Source organism: Phodopus roborovskii, unplaced genomic scaffold (genome assembly GCF_943737965.1).
Source record: "Phodopus roborovskii unplaced genomic scaffold, PHOROB, whole genome shotgun sequence".
Lineage (NCBI taxonomy): Eukaryota > Metazoa > Chordata > Mammalia > Rodentia > Cricetidae > Phodopus > Phodopus roborovskii.
The window spans coordinates 6,839,982-6,855,659 of NW_026125543.1; positions in this window are offsets into that span (position 1 = coordinate 6,839,982).

A 15,678-nucleotide genomic window follows, 5' to 3' on the forward strand; every position below is an offset into this window, starting at 1 on the left:
CCCATGCTTTGTGTTTGCAACACAATGCAACGAGCTCACAATGGGCAATTTGGAGAGTTAATATGCAACTGACTATCTTGTTCCTATTTTTTATTATAGTAGGTGAAATCTGATCTTAGGTGGTCTCTCTCTCTTTTTTCTAAACTGTGCATATAGTTGTGTGGTGCTTTATGTGTCTGATAATCATTTTCAGTCCATTATTAAAACCTTCAGTCAAAAATGTGGGAGTTTCTTATGGAATACACACACTTAACTGTTAGACTTTGCTCATCACTGAATTGTGAGTTCCCTACCACTGGTAAATGCAAGTGAATGTACTGATATGTTCATTTCAAATAACTTCAAATATTTTTTTTTTCAAATAATTTCAATAATTAAAAAAGTTTCCTACATGTCGTTATAGACAAGAAGCTATTTTCCATTTGAACATATCTTTGGAAATAACATTATCATTAACATAATTTCTTTTCTAAAAGATCAATAATTCTTTATAAACATAATTTCTCTAACATTGCTTTGTTATTTATATTTCCAGATACTAGGCTGATGAAGTTATCAATATTTAATGATAAAGAGAAACAAGTTATTCAAGCATTATTTGTGTAGATTCTTAACAACCTTACAAAATGGCCTTGGCAAAGGACTTCCCTCCTGTAGGGATTTATGTTAATTATGAGTTGAGCTAGGTTTGTTTCTTGTTTGGGGTTTAATTTGGTCATGCTGACCAAGGGAGTCCTGGGGCAGGGAGGTTTTGTCAAGTGGAGGTGGTTTTGTGTATAGCTAGGGTGAGTAGGGTAATAGTCAGTGACAAGGACTAAGGAAGAAAAAACAAATGCAAAATGTAGAGTTTGAGGAGTGGGGCACCAGGAAGTATAATGGAGCTAAATCTTATGCTGGGAGTGGTGACCTTAGGGCAAGACCCACCCAGCTAAACTTCCTTGTGAAAAGGAATTTTAAAAAAAGTTTAGGGCCAGGTGTGTTAGCACTCACCTTTAATCCCAGCACTGGGGGCAAGGGGTTGGAGGCACTCAGATTGCAGAGTTAAAGGCATATCTAGTGAGTTCCAGGACAGCCAAACTCAGGCAGTGAAGGAAACCATCAAAAACAGAAAGCTGAATGGGGCATGGCGTTACACTGAGGAGATAGAGGCAGGTGGATCTCTGAGTTTGAGGCCAGCCTGGTCTTTGAAAATGTATTTGAATGAAGCCATCATGCAAGCCACCATACAAGCAGCAGAACATGACAACTTTGGTCACATGATTCTGAGTTTAGACTTAAGAACTCAAAAAAAAAAAAAAAAAAAAAAAAAGAGTTATGGAATCTCCTTTTGCAACTAAGGAAAGTCTCTGAGGCCAGGTATATGTCAAGGTTGTCCCTCTATATTGGCTCAGGGAGGCTATTGCATGAAGCTGTAAGGGTGAATACTAATTTACCTTTAAGACCCCAAGATACTGAAGATGCCAGAGCCATGGGATACTGGCTGAGGAAAGCTGCTAACAGAGAGTGGAAACAGTCCAAGAGAAAGAAGTGTGTCACAGTCAAGAAAGCTAAAAGGAATTGGAAATCTGAAGAGTGTTTTGACAACAGACATGGAGATGCAGAGTTTGGAGTTTGCCCACCTGGTTTTAGGGTCTTGCTTTTGTCCAGTATTTCCCCACAATCCCCCCTTTCTTCCTTTTTGGAATGTAATATACATCCTGTACCAGCATATGTTGGAAGTGTGTGATCTGTTTTTTGTTTGGATTTTACAAGGGATTACAGTGAAGAGATAGCTTGAGTCTCAGAAGAGGCTTTGAACTTAAGACTTTTAAACAGTGTTGATATTGTGATATCTATGAGTATTTTTAAAGTTGGACTACATACATTTTGCTTTATGATATGGCCATAAGCTTTGGCGGCCAGAGAGGAGAATGTGATGGATTGAATGAAAATGCCCTCCATTAGCCAATAGGAAGTGGTACTATTAGTAGGTGTGTCACTAATGGGGGGGGGGGCTTTGAGGTCTCAGATGCTCAAGCCAGGCGCAGTTTGGCATTCTTATCCTGCTGCCTGCTGATCCAGATGTAGAAGTCTCAGCTACCTCTCCAGCTCCATGTCTACCTGTGTGTCACCATGCTTCCAGCCATGATGAAAATAGACTAAACCTTTGACACTGTAAGCCAGCCCTAGTTAAATGTTTTCCTTTATAATAGTTTCCTTGGCTATGGTGTCTTCACAGCAACAGAAGCCCTAACTAAGACACTGATGATCTGGAAGCATACTGGGACACAGTATAGGTTGAGTGATACTTATTCCGGGAGAAATCACATACATCTGAAACAGATGACTGCTGAAGATTCCTGCTCCATGGATGCCACCTGGAAGCTGTCCGCAACCCGACCAGGAAGTGAGAGTGCTAGCTGGGGTCCTGGACCCTGGCAATAGCCTCCCTTCTCACATCTGAACCTGTGCCCACGCCCCAATGGGCGTGTTCAATGCAACAGGTGCAGGCTGAGAGGATATGTCATTACAGAAACCGATTTGTTTAAGGCCAGGTGCAGAAACTTCTTGGATACTGGCAAAAATTCTGGGAAAAAAAATTCTATCAGAAGGGTCATTTTTGTTGTGTAATGTCACAGGGCCATCTATGCTTATGAGACCCAGGGAATGAAGCACAGTAATTGTATGTGAAAATGGGGGACAGTCGGAGTCTGACAATTTATTTGTTTAGTGTTCAATAACATTAGAAATAAATGAGATTCAATTACAGTAACTCCTGAAAAGTTTCCCCAAGTTAAGTGGATCTAAATTATGTAGAAACCTTCATCAAATAGTACAGGCCAGCAATTTCTCAGGCTGTCTCCTAGTCATTGAAATCCTGTCACTGCTGTCATAGGCAGTCACTCAAAAATCCTCAAAGTGATGTCAAGATGAGCACAGTGAGTAAGTTGCTTTCAGGTGTGGAGGCAGCTTGCAAGTAGCTGGAGCACACTGCAGCTGGATTCCCTCACACTCCCCGCTTAATAGTGAGTGGCATGTCTGTCTGACTTATTTTTATAATGGCATATAACCTGAATCATCTCCAGCACAAAAATAAAAAAAGGAGAGGACTGTGTGAGAAGGTGTGCATATTTTTTCTAGGGATGGTTTAATTTTTGTTGCTGTTATTGTCAGTTTGTAGAAAAAGCACTCTAAATTTATTTGTGCTTCATTCTCATAAGCATCTAGAGAAAGGTGCTATGTTAAGGTGCTTATTTGCTATAGCACAATAACTAATAAACATAGGAATTTATATATGCCTTTTGTATCACTGTACTGTAATTATATTGCATTTTGTCTCTTATAATTCTATCTTTGAATTATCCCCTTTTATTTCTTATGTCTTGGTACATTCAATTTTTTATGTTTGTATATTTTATGTTGCTCTTTTCATTGTATAATGTTCGAAGTAGAAGGAATCATTTTTACTACCGAAAATTCTACTGTAATGTGAGCTTTGTTTTAACAATTATGAAAGTAAAGCAGTGAAAAATATTTAGGACATAACTGAAGTGCAGCTAGGGATGGAAATTATCTAAATATTACATCTCTGTAAAACAATACTGGTTATAAAAGAGATGCACACCTCTGGCTTTTGTTTGTCCTCTCTTTCCTGCTCACCACACACCTTGTTCTCAGTCCCCCCACCCCCTTTACCTATTGATGTAAACCAGCTCATTGCCTACAGTGGTCCTTTCTGTCTTTACTAGCTCTCTCTTTTCTTTCTATACCAATAATCTCTTATTCATAAAAGCACACAAAAACAAAACCCCACGCTTTCAATAATCCTACCATTCCTTTACTTCTTTCTTGCTACCAAATAGCATAGAAAAAATTTCCCTGCCTACTTGGCTTATTTCTCTATTACTAAATAAGTTTATTGTTGACCCTTTTGTGGCTATATCACAATAGCACACAGACTGGGTGATATATATAAAGATATGTGTTCTCACAGTTCTGTACTACCTGATCTTCACACTCAACACCATTACTTTGTACATAAACACAGACCATTTAACTATTAAATGTTGAGCTTGAACACTTTTAAAGCCAATGCTGGTTGTATTGTTTCATGAATAGTTTTTTTTTATATTTACAGAGATCATTTTTTTTAAGAACATGTCATCAGAGTTGGAGAGATGGTTCTATGGTTAGTATCACTTAGTGCTCTTGCAGAGGATCCAGGTTTTGTTTCCATCACTCATATCAATCAGCCCACAACCAGTGAGTTAACACCAGTTCTAAGAATCCTATAGCCTCTTCTAGTCTTTGGGGGTACCTGTACACATGCAATGAACATACAGACAAGAAGGCACATGCATATAACAACTAAAGCCATAGACTCCAGCATTAGGCCCACCTACACCTTCCAGGAAGTTTACTTGAGGAATTCAACCCACACAATTTCCTGTACCCTGCCTGACTTGGTAGAAGATAACTGGGAGAAACACACACACACACATACAGAGAGAGAGAGAGAGAGAGAGAGAGAGAGAGAGAGAGAGGGAGGGAGGGAGGGAGGGAGGGAGGGAGGGAGGGGGAGAGAGAGAGAGAGAGACTTAACTAACAAGAAATCAAACAAGCCAGTTGAGTATTTAGTAATGGAACTAAACAGGGAGAAAAGGAGAAACACAAAAGTCTGAGAAATATTATTTTTAAAGTGTTCAAAATCATTGGATTAAAATCATTAAGAAAACTTTTTTGAAAATTTATCCCTCAAGTCAAATTGATTAAGATCAAAGAGACAAGTGACAACAAATGCTGGTGTGAATATAAGGAACGTGGAACACCTTTGATGGGTGTGCAAAATGGTACAGCCATTGTGGAACAACTCAGTGTGAAGTTGCTCAAAAAAGTTAAAAATAGATTCACTGTGTGGTTCAGCTATACCACTCCTGAGTATATTCTCAAAGGAAGCTATATCTTATTGTAGAGACACTTGTTCATACATCTTCCTTGCTGCTTTTTATTCATAATACCAACAAGTGGAAACGGCCTAGATGTCCATCTACTGGTGAATGGATAATAAGACTGTGACACAAATACATAATGGAGTAATCTTCTGCTGTAAAGTAAAATTCATAGAAAAAATTAATGGAACTGGGAATAATCATTGTGAGTGATGTAATCAGAAAAGACAAAAACTGCTTGATCTCTCTCATATATGGATGCCAGCTTTGAGTATTTAAATATGTGTGTTTAAATAGGAGTACATATAGAGGTTAGGTATCTTGTAAGGGGACACAGAGGTAAATTTCAAAGGGACCAGAACATAGTTGGTAAAAAGTGGGGAAAGGGATTAATGGAACAGAAAGGATTAGATGGGTAGAGAATAGGAGGCTAGAGTAGAGGAGAGCGAATGAGAAGTATAATTAACATTAAAGACCTCTGGAAAAAATATTAAAACTTAATATGTAGAAACTTCCTAAACAAATACATATACAGATACAAAAGGAAATTAAAGAGAATTATCTTAAAACAAAGGAGCAGGGAGGGATGGAGGGAAGGAAAAAAAAATCTTCACCATAGGTTTTCAACTAAAAGTCCAGTGCCAGGCAGTGACAGTGACAGCTATGGTTTACTTCTTTTGGAGTTATTGGTCCAGGGTACCTATAGGATTGCCCCCCTCCAGAAAACATTACAGATCACACCCCAGAATTGGATAGTATGACCTTATTGCTAAAGATATCACATAGTTGTCAGAGGACATGGAAAAATCATTCTGCTACCGATTTGGGAGCTTCATGCCTACTGACTAGCTTTCAAAGTGTTGGATGATTCCATGTACTGTCTTGAGCAGGGGTTGGAATGGAAAGGATGCCTAGTTATAAACACAGCAGGCTACAATAGTGACTGTCCTGGCAAGACATGCCCACAGGCTCAATAATGGTGTCATTACAATAGGAGAAAACAGCCACTTTTTGAATGGATAAAAGGTCTGCTCTTCAAGATGGAATGCCTGGAATTATTCACTGGACCAAATCCCATGTCTAACTAGGTCTAAGAGAAAAAAAAATAATAAAAAGTATTACTTATGCCAAACAGATATATTAAACTGTTCCTAAGTTTTATCATTATACCATAGATGAATCTATGTCTCTACTTCCATTAGAACAAAGACTTAGGAGTGGTTTACTTTAATCTGGATAACCTCTTATCTCAAGATGGGTCAGAAAAGTTCTAAGAGCCAGAAGTAATAGGTGCCTGCAGTGAAACAGTATTTGATGACCTTATCAGGGCTGCTTCATACATGAACTCATCACATTTGTGACTGTGTGCACAAGGTCTGTATAAGATCAAGTCCTCAAATTTCCTAGAATGAGTAGGGGAAGGCCTCATCACTTCCTTCAACTAGCTGAAGAGCTATTGCCAATTGTTGGCTGCTAGGGGAGGCAAATTTAGTTGTTTGCAAGGACATGGGCCATGAAGAGCTGTCCAGATTCCAGTGGATGGTACAAATCCCATGTGTACTGGCAGTATTAAGTGGACTCAGTGGGCTTAAAAACATCAAATGAAATTGGGAGTTAAAAGTAGTGGGGAAGTAGAAAAAAAGTTGTGTTGCAGAAATATGGAAAGATGTGTTACTGACTTAACTTGCCTGCCTAGGGAACCTGATTGGTCTAACAAAAAGTGGAACAGCCAATAGCAAGGGAGGAGGCATAGATAAGTCTTCTGGTCAGGGAGAGTAAGTAGGAGGAGGAACTTAGGTTTAGGGAAGAAAGAAACAGAGATGCCAGGGGCCAGGTAGCCAGTCATGAAGGAAGCAGAAAAATAGAATATAGAGAATGAAAGAAATGTAAAAAGTCCTAAGGGAAAGCATAGATGAATAGAAATAGGTTAAATTAAGTTAAAAGAACTAGCAGGACAAGCTTAGGCCAAGGCCCAGTATTCATAATAATAAGTTTCTTTGTCTTTATTTGGGTGCTGGTTGGTGGACCAAAGAAAATGCCACCTACAGAGTTGGAGGGGAGGAGATGGAGGATAGATTTGATCAAAACACTTATGTGCATATATGAAATTCTTTAACAATAAAAAGGTAAAAAGACACTTTCTTTCATAATAATTGTGCCACCATTTTTAAAAAACCACGTCTTGTGGTTATTCTCAGTAACTAGAATTAGCTAACACATTTAATTTTCACTTAGAATATTGGATACTGATTTGACATGTTTTTCCAAAAAGGATTATATTTAAAGTTAATAATTCATTTTATTATTTGCAATTGTCTCATTAAATAGATTGAATAAGACTCCGAGATTCTCTTAATTTCTTTAGTATACTCATAAGACCTATTAATGGGAAATGTGGCTCCTTATATTTACTATATCTGATAGTGAGATAATTTATTTATTTGTTTGTTTGTTTGAGGCAGGGTTTTCTGTGTAAGAGCCCTGGCTCTCCTGGAACCCACTTTGTAGGCCAGGCTGGCCTTGAACTCACAGAGACCTGCCTGCCTCTGTTTCCCGAGTACTTGGATTAAAGGTATGCACTGTGTTCCACTACTGCCAAGCAACAGAATTTATATTGTCAATGAGTATTAATTTATTCCATGATGCTTTTAAGGTTTTAGTCTCTGTAATATAAATGTTTTTAAATAGCTATTTTACTCTATTATAAAAATTGTCTTGTGTGCCTAGTGGAGGTGGTGCACACCTTTAATCCCTGCACTGAGAGGCAGATCTCTCTGGGTTTGAGGCCATCCTGGTCTACATGGTGATTCCAGGACAGGTTATACAGAGAAACCTTGTCTTAAAAAACAAAAAAATAAAAAAAAACAAAACAAAACAAAAAAAAAAAAAAACAAAAACAAAACAAGAAGAAAGAAAAGAAATGATCACTGTGTACTGCCTGTCTCTTTCATGGAGGAGAGCATTGCTACCCCCTCTCTTCCCTGGGTGATGGCAGTGAGAGTCTGATCAGAAACCACACTTGGTCCCTGTGTCAGGATGGTCTAGCAATCATACTCCTTGCAGCTCTATGACAAGCTCAGCTGGGAAATGGCCTCCACATAGCTTCTGTGCTCTCCCCTATGGGTAGGTATTTACTCTATGTTCACAAGTAAATAAGGAGTAAGCCATGAACTTCTGGAAGCTAGCTCTCTTCTCAGAAAAGACCATTTCTAGGAATGCATTCCACATGCAGAGGGTCATGGAGAGCTCACCCTAGGAAGCTGAACTCGAGGAGGCACATGTTGAAATGTCTCCCTTTCTGTTTCATTTTGAAATGTAGCAAGAAATCACTTAAGCTCACTACATCACCCTTGGCTTGAATTAAATCTCTTATCATTTGAAAACAAACTTTATCTCTGGTATTATTCGCAATGTGTCTTTTCTAACACAGTTGTAGACAAAGATTACATCTTGCTCAGCCACTTGCTAGCTGTGCATCCTGGGGTATGTAACTAAACTGCCTGCTGTTTGCCACCTGTCATAATAGATTAAAGGGGATGCTGTATGTAAAATGTGCATCAGCCTCTAAGTTGTACCTGCTCTTATTTCCTACAAAACATTTTGGTGATTGATGGAGTAAGAAAATGATGTAGGATGAATTATTGAGCATCATTTTCTATCCATTCTGCCTCCCCTTTATTTTGACTGTAGCAGCAATCTCTTCCCCTAAAGATGAATGCACTTTCCTATCCCATTGACTTTTAATTTCACCATAGCTTATTTTACTTTTACTTTTGATTTTTAGTTATGTGTTGCTGTGCGTATATGTCACAAATGTGCAAGTACTCACAGAGGGAAAATAAATAAAGAGAGCTTCCAATCCCTTGTAAGCTGCCAAACATGGGAGCTGAGTACTGGACTCGGATACTCTGCCAGAGCAGCACTGATGCTAAAACATCTGTGCAGCCATTGTATGACTGTTTTATCCTGCAGGCTGTTATCCAACACAATGTATTAGGATGTAGGCCTGAATAGTGCTTGCTGTCTTTCACAGTCCTCCTGGTCAGTGGAGGACTTGAAACGTGGAGCAGAGCTCTGCCTCAGGGAACACACAGCCCACTGTAAAATAAGTGCTTCCTTTTCTCAAATTTTAGGTTTTGTTTTTGTACTTATGATATAGCAAGCCAGAGTGCTAACACATAGTAAACACATTTTAGTGGCTTTTAAAAAAAAATAAGCAATTAAAAATTTTAAAATGACTTTATGTTTTCTTTGTATATGTATCTGTGTACCACTTATATACCTGGTGATCATAGAGGCCAGAAAAGGTGTCACAACTTCTGGCACAGTTATGGATGGTTATGAGCCACCATATTAACCTAAGTCCTCTAGAAGAGCAGTCAGTGCTCTTAACCACCAAACTGTTTTGCCAGTCTCCTTATTGTGTGACAAAACTTTTCCTGAGGAGATGCAACACACTCACCTCCTCTCCAGATAGGAATCCTAGGATAGAGCAAAGGACAGATACCAAGGAAGTCCAGTTTGGAGAACCAACAAGTTTTACTAGGGTCATGAACAGGAGTATAGGTGAGGGGTTACTTACAGTAGCAGAAATGACTCAAAGACACATGTGTCACCAAAGCCCACCCACTGTTAGTGACAGCTCACAAAAGCCAGGAACCTGGAGCTCACTGCACAGCCTGCAGGCAGCCCAACAGGTTGGAGAGTGTCCTTTCCAAGTGACTCACTGTCTAAATATTCTCTAGGAAGCTCAGCTGGTTCCTGCTTTTTCCAGGCAGCTGGTCTGTTCTCAGAGTCCCCTTTGTTGCTTGGCTTGGTTAATCTGAGAGGGATCCTCAACTTTCAGTGCCTGTTACTGCCAGGAGGGGCCTAGTGGATTGTAACATGAATAATACAAACCCAGAGACAGATACTGGGGTTCAAACTTACAGCTGTAGATCAGAGAAGCTAAGCAATTAGACACTAGCTCTTACCTCTACCTTAGGCTGAAATGGCAACCCTGGCTCCTCCAAGCCTCAGAATACAATCCCAGACTGCTGCCTCTCCTCAACAAATTCTCAGATGCATCCTGAGACACTGGAATCCTGTTTCTTATATACCTCTCTAGGACCTGGATTAAAGGCATGAGCTCTAATTCTCTTCTAGACTGATTCAATTTTGTGTAGCCCTTGGTGGTCTTGGACTCACAAAGATCCATGTACCTCTATCTCCTGAGTCCTGGTATTAAAGGTATGTGCCACCACTGCCTAGCTTCTATAGCTAACTACTGTGGCTGGCTTTGTCTCTGATACTTCAGGTAGTCTTCATTAAAGCATAAATAATATATCACTACAGTGAATCTGGTCAATTTCAAGGATTTCCTGAAGTCATTTTGACTTGTTTACTTTCCTGAAGGTTTCAATGTTTCAATCTCAGAGAAAACTCTTGCACAACACCCCTTTAGCAGATTTTTAATTTAGTAGATTTTTTTTATCCGAACTGATCTTTATTAGAAAAAGCAGTCAATAAAACTCATCCATGCTACCAATAAAGAAATCATATCACTTAGAATGCCAGAAGATAAATCCATTATCTATGCAGATAAAGCCATTATCTATGCAAATATCATTGTAAAAGCAACCAAGGAAACTAATTTCTAACTGGCTAACATCACAGGTACTTGAGAATGTGATCAGAGCTCTGAGCTTCCTGAGAACACTACAAATAGTTTGTGCACAGTCATGTGTGCTTAAGAGGCTATAATACCCTTTGAGTCTGCAATTCTGATTCAGGATCCCTGGTCTAGCAAGCCACAGTGCAGAACACAGAGAGCCACACAGCACTGAAAGTCTGTAGCAGAATATAAGAGATGGAAGAGGGAATCTGAGGCACTGAAGATAAAGTAGGGAAAATAGATTCATCGACTAAACAAAACCTGAAATCCAGCAAATCATTAACACAAAATATCCAGGAAATGTGGGACACAGTGAAAAGACCAAACCTAAGAATAATAGATATAGAAGAAGGTAAAGAAGCCCAGCTCAAAGGTGCAGAAAGTATATTCAACAAAATCATAGAAGAAAAAAATCCAACACCATTTCATGATAAAAGTCTTAGAGAAACTACGTAAAACAGGGACATAAACATAATAAAGCAATATACAGGAACCAACAGCCAACATGAAACTAAATGGAGAGAAACTCATTGTGATTCCTATAAAATCAGGAACAAGACAAGGTTGTCCACTCTCTCCATATCTCTTCTATATTGTACTTGAAGTTCTAGCTAGAGCAATAAGACAACAAAAGGAGATCAAGGGGATACAAATTGGAAAGGAAGAAGTCAAACTTTCACTATTTGCAAATGATATGATACTTTACATAAGTGACCCAAAAATCTCTACCAGGGAACTCCAACAGCTGGCAGGATACAAGTTTTTAATTATTTTAGGATATAAGATTAACTCAAAAAAATCAGTGGCCCTACTATATACAGATTATAAAGGGACTGAGAAAGAAAGCAGAGTAACATTACCCTTTACAATAGCCATAAAGAACATAAAATATCTTGAGGCAATGCTAACCAAACAAGTGAAAGACCTGTACAGCAAGAACTTTGAGACTTTAAAGAAAGAAATTAATAAAGATACAGGAAATTGAAAGATCTACCATACTCTTGGATAGGTACGATCAACATAGTAAAAATGGCAATCTTTTCAAAGGCAATCTACAGATTCAATGCAATCCCCATCAAAATCCCAGCACAATTCTTCACAGACCTTAAAAGAATAATACTCAATTTTATACGGAAAAACAAAAGACCCAAGATAGCCAAAAACAACCCTGTACAATAAAGAAACTTCAGGATGCATCACCATCCCTGACTTCAAGCTCTACTATAGAGCTATAGTCCTGAAAACAGCTTGTTATTAGCATAAAAATAGACAGGATGACCAATGAAATCAAAATGAAAACCCTGATATTAACCCACACACCTATGAACACCTGATTTTTGACAAAGCAGCTAAAATTATACAATGGAAAAAAGAAAGCATGTTCAACAAATGTTGCTGGTATAACTAGATGCTGGTAAAAAGAAGACTGCAGACAGATCCATATCTATCACCATGCACAAAACTTAAGTCCAAATGGATCAAAGACCTCAACATAAATCCTGCAACACTGAGCCTCTTAGAAGAGAAAGTGGGAGGTACTCTTGAACAAATTGGTACAGGAGACTGCTTCCTAAACATAACACCAATAGCACAGACACTGAGGTCGACAATTAATAAATGGGACCTCCTGAAACTGAGAATCTTCTGTAAGGCAAAGGACACAGTCAACAAGGCAAAAATGTAGCCCACAGAATGGGAAAAGATCTTCACCAACTCCACATCTGACAGAGAGCTGTTCTCTAAAATATACAAAGAATTCAAGAAGGTAGTCACCAAACACCAAATAATACAATTAAAAAGTGGGCTACAAGACTAAATAGAGAATTCTCAATACAGGAATCTAAAATGGCTGAATGACACTTAAGAAAGTGCTCAACATCCTTAGTCATTGGGGAAATGCAAATCAAAACAACTCTGAGATATCTTAATCCTGTCAGAATGGCTAAAATCAAAAATACCAATGATAGTTTATGCTGGGGAAGTTGTGTAGAAAGGTGAACTCTCCTCTACTGCTGGTGGGAGTGCAAACTTGTACAGCCACTTTGGAAATCAGTATGGCAGTTCCTCAGCAAAATTGGAATCAGTCTACCATAGGATCCAGCAAATCCACTCTTAGGCATAAACCCAAAAGATGCACAACAAAGACATTTGTTCAACTATTTGTAATAGCTAGAACCTGGAAACAACTTAGATGTCTGTAGTGAGGTAGTCCTTCTGTAGCACTGACCACGCCCATTGGGGGGTGGAGAGATGGGCGGAGGTGACCTGAGGAAGGAGGTCGGAGGGGGCCAGGAAGGCGCTCTCTTTCTGGCGTGACTCGGACAGGAGAGGATCGGGTTGAATTTCCTGGTGTTCATCTGTCTAGGTTGTAAGTTATTTCTCCCTGAATAAACATCTATTCGGCTTATTTGTTTATCCTGATCCTTATTTACCGCAATATCTGGTGTCAGATGTCCCTCACCTGGAGATGGATAAAGAAAATGTGGTACATTTACGCAACAGAGTACTACTCAGTGAAAAAAATAAAATTGGAATCTTGAAATTCACAGGCAAATGGATGGAACTGGAGAAAACCATCCCAAGTGAGGTAACCCAGTCACAAAAACAAACAAACAAACAAAAACCCAAAAAACCAAAACCAAACATGGTATGTACTCACTTATATATGGATTTTAGACATAAAGGATCACTAGCCTACAGTTCACACTGCCAGAAAAGGTAGGAAACAAGGAGGACCCTAAGAGAGACTTACATGGTTCCCCACAGAAGGGGAAAGGGACAAGATCTTTTGAGCAAATTTGGAGCATTGAAAGGGGACAACTAACAATGTAAGCAATAGTGGTAAGGCTATGTTAAATGCCCTTCCCTGATAATGAAATTGATGACTACCTTATATGTCATCCTAGAGCCTTCATCCAGTAGCTGAAGGAAGCAGAAGCAGATACCCATAGCTAAACACTGAGCCAAACTCCTGGAATCCAGTTGTAGAGAGGGAGATGTTATGAGGAAAGAGGTCAAGACCAGGCTGGAGAAACCCACAGAAACAGCTGACCTGAACAAGGGTGGGCTTGTGCTCCCAGACTGATAGCTGGGAAACCAGGATAGGGCCGGTCTGCCCCCCCATCCCCCGAACGTGGATAGGTCTCAGTTAGATGGCCTGGGCAGTCTATAGGACCTCTGACAGTGGAACCGGGATGTATCTCTAGTGCACGATCCAGACTTAAGGAACCCATTTCCCAAGGAGGGATACTCCCTTAGCCTAGAGACATGGCACATAGGGAGAGGGAGGACACCTAGGCCCTTTCCCAAATAACTTGACAAATTTTGATGATCCCCCCCTAGAAGGCCTCACCCTCCCAGGGTAGTGGATGGATGATGGGGTGGGTGGGTCAATGAGGGTCATGGGAGAATGGGAAAGAGAGGCAACTAGGATCAATATGTAAAATAAAAACATATTTTTAAAAAGGACTGCCTGTGGAGTGGTGGGATGGGAGGGGGGTCGGGGGCATGGGAGGGAGGGAGAGAGGGAGAGGGAACTGGGATCAATATGTAAAATAAGAAAAATAATAATTAGGAAAAAAGGGGATCACTGTAACTTGATCATTTATCAAGTGTCCTTGGAGATAGTTTGTGCAAAGCCAGATGAGCAATAACCTCTTGGCAATGTTGTTGCTTTTTTCCCCAAATCTGACTAGTTTTATTTTCAGTACATAATCTTGGAGTATTTTATCTCTATTGTTTTGTCTAGGGACCTCTGGTTTTGTTGCCTGTAAAGAATTCTAAAAATTTGAAGCCCAGGATGTTTGAGAAGTGAAGAACCCATTGTGGTGTTAAATTTGCTGATTTGTGTAGTGGTGTAGAAATAAATGTGTAAGAAAGAGGACTTGTGTAAAGATTGTGACACCAGTTAGGTAACAACATGTACTGGTGGACTAGGACTGTTAAAGTCACAGGACTGGCAGTTGTACCCCTCAGCATCTCTCAGCATGAGTGCTGTAAATGCAGAATGATGTGCTGAGGAATCAGAAGATACAAGGTTAATAGCAGCTCCTTCCTGGTGTGGTCCTTTTACATGGAACAGAATTTGTACAAAAACCACACCCACAGGTCTAGCTTTTTATACATTTGTCTGTAAAATACTTATAAAAATGACAAATATGGGATTTGTCTCATGGCATGGGTCTCAAGTTGGTTAAGATCCCTTCCACAGGGACCCCCCATCCCTGACTACCTGGAGGCCCAGGAACTAGAGGCTGGATACCCCAGAGATCTAAGATGGAATCAAACGACTAGTTTAAAAAAAAAATCAATGAAATGGATTCTAATGATATTCTCATATACTCAAAGGCAGGCGTCTAGTATGATATGATGGCCAGCAGAGAGGCTTCATCCAACAATTGATGAAAGTTGATGCAGAGACCCACAACCAAGCATTACACAGATCTTGGGGAATTCTGCAGAAAAAAAGGGAGGAAAGATCCAGAGGGCTAAAAGATACCACAAGAAAACCCACAGAATCAAGTAATCCTGGGCTGATGGGAGATGTCATTCTGTATATGTTTATCATACTGGTTAACGAATAAAGCACTGTTGGCCAATAGGAAAGGAAGATAGGAGGGACTAGGAGACAAGGAGGAAATAGGAAGTAGTAAGGAGGAGCCAGGATGGAGAGTCTGGAGAAAGCAGTATGCCGGCCGGCTCCCCAGTAAGAGAAATACATAGATCAGCAGAAATGGGTTAATACTTAAGACAGAGCTAGCTGATAAGAAACAAGTACCTGGCCAATAGCATTGTATCAAATACAGAGTCTCTGTGCGTTATTTGGGGCTGGCGCGGCGGCGGGACAAGACTAGGCTGCCGGCAGGAAAAACCTGTACTCCTTACACTGGGCTCCTAGGGGCTCGCAGAAATTGAACCAACAGATAGGGAGTCTGCATGTGACTAACCTAGGTCCTCTGGGTATGTTATGGTTGTGTAGCTTGATGTTCTTGTGGGGCTCCTAACAGTGGGAGCAGGGCCTGCCTCTGACTCTTGCTTGTGCTTGGGAACCTTTTCGTCCTACCCTTCTCCATCCAGCCTTAATATGAGGGGAGGTTC